Source organism: Galeopterus variegatus, unplaced genomic scaffold (assembly GCF_000696425.1).
Source record: "Galeopterus variegatus unplaced genomic scaffold, G_variegatus-3.0.2 Scaffold1735, whole genome shotgun sequence".
Taxonomy (NCBI): domain Eukaryota; kingdom Metazoa; phylum Chordata; class Mammalia; order Dermoptera; family Cynocephalidae; genus Galeopterus; species Galeopterus variegatus.
The window spans coordinates 1-5479 of NW_007727846.1; the positions used below are offsets into that span (position 1 = coordinate 1).

At 33.5% G+C, this 5479-nt stretch overlaps 1 protein-coding gene across 1 annotated transcript in view; it reads right to left on the minus strand.

The window, feature by feature from the left end:
• Positions 1-3156: 3156 nt before the first annotated feature.
• The window catches only part of LOC103595291 (RNA polymerase II subunit A C-terminal domain phosphatase SSU72-like), a 15220-nt gene continuing 12897 nt past the window's right edge, over positions 3157-5479 (minus strand). The window contains exon 3 of the mRNA XM_008578654.1: positions 3157-3245. The gene's annotated coding sequence lies outside the window, so the exon portion shown is untranslated. The remainder of the gene's footprint in view (positions 3246-5479) is intronic.

The window sequence follows — 5479 nt, forward strand, 5'->3', positions numbered from 1 at the left end:
TGAAAAGCCCACAGCTAATATCATAATCAATGGGGAAAATCTGTAAGCTTTTCCTCTAAGACTTGGTATGAGGCAAGGATTCCCATTCTCACCATTTCTATTCAGCATAGTACCAGAAGTACTAGCAAGAGCAATCCGACAACAGCAACGAAAAGGCATCCAAATTGGGCAAGAAAAAGTTAAATGGTCTGTTTCCAGATGACATCATTTCATATGTACAAAACCCAAAATAGTCCGTGAAAAAAATGTTAGAACTAACAAATTCAGTTATGTTGCAGGATAAAAAATCAACATTTAACCTTTGAGTCCCTGCTGATATTGATAATAAATTTCCACTGACTATATTTACAATATTCAAATTTGTGTATTAGTAAAATTGTTGGCTGTTTGTTTTAGGTTTACTATTTCTATTACCTACCTGAGCTTGCCCCAAAGGGGATCGGAACATGCTATTCTAACATATGCCATAAGAATTAATTTGAGCTAAAGGCATTTGAGACTCAACAGATGCAGGAAAAGTTCTATCCTCTTTTAGGCTTTTTCTGCCTTAAAGGCAAGACATGGGTTGCCCTTTAAGGAAGTTGCCCCTTTTATACCAGAGAAAGAAGAGATACCATTCTCACTGAAGACTGAGAGCCAACACCAAGGTGAGTAAGCATAAACAGATGTCAATAAAGTAGCCCATATCTTTCATTACTTCACCCATGTATTTCCATACATCCTAGTCACGTGAAGCCTATTAAAAAACAACTTGACAAAAACTTTAAAGATTTAATTAGCATTTCTAGAATCATTTCAAAGTTAACTTACTTACACAGTTAACATACCCGGGACTTCCTTATGGTGGCTCAGGTGTTATTCCTGTGAATCTTCTGATTTTGGGGGGGAACTGGCCCACTGCTAATTTGATTTCATGGCATTTAGCTCAAGTATCTCCATTCTTGTTTACTGAGTCCAATTAATGGACTCCCATAAACTTTGCTTAATTAAGTCCAACCTTTTTTCCTTCATTAAAAGGGTAAATAAGCCCCTGAATTTACCCTTGAATTCTAACAAGATATTTTTGTGAGCCCCAGTGCATGTAAATAATGAAAGATATATGCTTAGAAAAATAAAGAATCAATATACAAAAATTAGTTGCACTTCTTTGTACTAACAATGATCTATATGAAAGGAGAACAACCCCATTTATGATAGCATTGAAGAATAAAATACTTAGGAATAAATTTAACCAAAGTGGTGGAAGATCTGTACACTAAAAACTATAAAACAATGATGAAAGAAATTGAAGAAGACACAAAGAAATTTTCATGGATTGGAGAATAAATATTATTAAAATATCCATAGTATTTAAAGGTAATCTCTATCCAAATGCTAACTCTATCAAAAGTCTAGTGGCATTTTTTGCAGAAATAGAAAAAACTCTCAAGTGTGTATGAAATCACAAAAGATCTCAAATAGCCTTCCTAATCTTGAGAAGGAATAAAAAAGTTAGAGCATCACACTTCATGATTTCAAATTATATTACGAATCTATAATAATCAAAACAGTATGGTAGTAGCATAAAATTAGACACACAGACTGATGGAACAGGATAGAGAACTCAGAAATAAACCCAAGCATAATATGGTCAACTAATTTTTGAGAAGGGTGCCAAGAACGTACAATGGGAAAGGATAGTCTCTTCAATAAATGGTTCTGGGAAAATTGGATATGCACATGGAAGAGAATGAAATTGAACCGTTATCTTACACCATTCACAAAAATTAAGTTAAAATGGATTAAGAACTTAAATGTAACACCAGAAACCATGCAACTTTTTGAAGAAAACACAGGGAAAAAAATCCATGACAATGGCCTTAGCAACGATTTTTTGGCTATGACACCAAAAGCTCAAGTTACAGAGATGTAGGGCTGGCTGAAGACTTTATGAATAAGATCCCAAAAGCACAGGTAACAGCAAAAATAGACAAATGGGATTATTATATCAAACTAAAATCTTCTGTACAGCAGAGGAAACAATCAACAACATGAATAGGCAGCCTAAAGATTGAGATAAATCATTTGTGCATCATATATCTTATTAGGGGTTAATATGCCAAATATATATAGAACTCACATAACTTGTTAGCAACACCAAAAGAAAGAAACAAAACAACCCTGTTTTTAAAATGTTCAAAGCATCTGAATAGACATATTTCTAAAGAAGGCATACAGATGGCCAGTAGGTATATGTTAAAATGCTCAACATCACTAATTATCATGGAAATTCAAATCAAAACGCAAACGAGATCACCTCATACCTGTTAAAATGGCTATTATCCAAATGACAAGAGATAAGCATTAGGGTTTGGAGTAAAGGGAACCCTTGCACGCTATTGGTAGGAATGTAAATTAGTACAGCCATTGCGGGCAGCATTATGAAGGTTCCTCAAAACATTTAAAATAGAACTACCATATGATCCAGAAATTCCTTCTTTGGGTGTTTACTCAAGGGAAATGAATTCAGTGCCTTGAAGAGGTATCTGTGCTCCCATGTTCACTGCAGTATTATTCACCATAGCCAAGATATGTAAACAACATAAATGTCCATAGATGGATATGTAGTAAAGAAAGTGTGACACGCACACATGGGGATATTATTTAGCTTTAAAGAAGATAATCTTTCCATTTGCAACAGCATGGACGAACATTAGGCTAAGTGACGTAAGCCATACACAGAAAGACAAATACTGCAAAATCTCACTTATTTGTAGAATCTAAAAAATTCATATACGTGGAAGCAGAGAATAAAATAGTGGTTACAAGGGGCAGGAATGTGGGGACAATGAGGAGATGTTGGCCAAAGTGTACAATGTCATAGTTATGTAGGATGAGTAAGTCTAGAGAATTAATGTAGAATAGAATGACTATAGCTAGTAATACTGTATTGCGTACTGGAAATTTGCTACGAGTATAGTTTTCAAGTGTTCTCAATACACACATGCACACATGCACGCACACACGGTAACTATGCAAGGAGAACGATATGTTAATTAGTTTGACTGTAGTCATCATTTCATTATATATCAAAACATCACGTTGTACACCTTAAATACATATAATTGTTATTATAAAGATTAACAAAAGATTAACTCAAAATAGATTAGAGGTCTTAATGTAAAAGTGAAAATTCTTAGAAGAAAACGTAGTTCTGAGTCTTCGTGATGTTGTAGTAGGCAATGGCTTCTTAGATATAACTGCAACTGCACAAGCAACAAAAAAATAGAGAAATACGACTTCATCAGTTATTAAATACTTCTGTGCTTCCCAGCTTATAATGTATAAAGGAGGAAGACAGCCCACAAACTGTGAGAAAAATTTTGCTAATCTTATATCTGATAAGGGAATTGTATCTAGAATATATAAGAACATCTATAACTCAATAATTAAAAGGTTAATATTCCGAAATAAGTAAAATATTTAAATAGACATTATTCCCAGAAAAATGGCCAATAGACACATGAAAAGACAATCAACATCACTAATTACCAGTGAAATAGAAATCCAATCCAAAATGAGATACCACTTCACACTCACCTGTATGACTATAATAATAAAAAAAGACTGGCAGTAACAAGCATTGGCAAGGAAGTGGAGACATTGGAGCCCTCATATATTGCTGGTAGGAAGGTAAGTAGTGCATCCAGTTTGGAGAAAGAGTCTGGCAGTTCCTCAAATTTAACATAGAGTTTCCTTACGGCCTACCAACTTGACTCCTCTGTATATTCCCAAGAGAATTGAAAACAAATGTCCACACACAGATTTGTACAAGAATGTTTATAGCAACGTTATTCATAACAGCCAAAAACCAAAAAGTGCAAACAACCCAAATGTCCATCAACTGAATGAATAAATAAAATGTATTGTATCCATTCAATGAAATATTATTTGGTTATAAAATATGAAGTACTGATAAATGCTACAACATGGGTTAACTTTTAAAACATTATGCTAAGTGAAAGAAGCCAGATATAAAGGCCACATATTGTATGTTCCCATTTATACGATTGTTCAGAATAAAAAATTCATAGAGAAATGAAGTCAATGAATGGTTACCAGTGGCTGGGGGTACAGGGAGTGTGGATTGGGTTCTAATGGGCACTGAGTTTGTTTTTATGTTCATAAATCTGTCTTCAAATTGCATACTGATGATGATTTCACAACTTTGGCATATACTAAAAACCACTAAATTCCATACTTTTACATGGTGACATTAATGTTATGTTTATCTTCATAAAAATGAGGCATATTCAGTTATAGTTAATACTAAAATATTTTATAAACCATAAAATTTTAGCACAAAATTATAGAGAAGAAATTAAAACATTCCCATAAAAGTAGAAACTGAGAAGAGTTATTGCTATCAGACCTATCCTATAAGAAATAGTAAAGGAAGTTCTCCAGGCTGAAATGAAAAGACAGTCAGTATTACCCAAATCCACATGAGGAAGTACAGGTCACACACACACATTTTTGTTTACCTCCTTTTCTCCTATTTGATTTAAAAGAAAACTTTGTAATTCAATAATTATAAATCTGTGTTGATGAGCATACAATGCATAAAGATGTAGTGTTTGTGTTAATAACCACATAAAGGAAGGGGGTATGAAGCAAAGATTTTGTGTCCTGTTCAATAGTTCTGTAACAAGTAAAGGAATTGAATTAGTAATCAAAAACTTTCTATCAAGCAAAGACCAGAATCAGAAGGCTATACTTGTAAATTATTCCAAACATTTAAAAAAATACTAATGCCAATTCTATCCAATGTTCTTAAGAAAACAGAAGAGGAGGAAACACTTCTCAATTCATCTTATAAAGCCAGTATTACTCTGATACCAAAAAGAGATAAAGTTACTGCAAGATAATAAGAATCTTTCTATGAACTTTTTGAAGTACTCTTGTACGTTCTGTCCTTTCTGTCAGTTGTCTCTTCACTCTGTTAATTGTTTCCTTTGCCTTGCAAAAGCTTTTTTATGTGATGTAATTCCATTTGTCTATTTTTGCTTTTCTTACTTCTGCTTTTGGGGTCATATCCAAAAAGTCATTTCCCAGACCAATANTTTTGCTTTTCTTACTTCTGCTTTTGGGGTCATATCCAAAAAGTCATTTCCCAGACCAATACTGGTTTCTTCCTATGTTTTGTTCTAGCAGTTTTTACCATTTCAGGTCTTACGCTTAACTCTTCAATCCATTTTGAGTTGATTTTTTTATATGGTGTGAGATAACGGTCTAATTGTACTCTTCTGTATGTGGATATCAGATTTTTCTAACATCAGTTATTGAAGAGACTGTCTTTCCCCATTATGTGTTCTTGGCATCTTTGTTGAAAAATCAATTGATTATAAAAGTGCAGATTTATTTCTGGGCTTTCTGTTTTGTTCCATTGGTCTATGTATCTGTTTTTATGCCTGTACCATGCTGTTTTGATTACTATCGC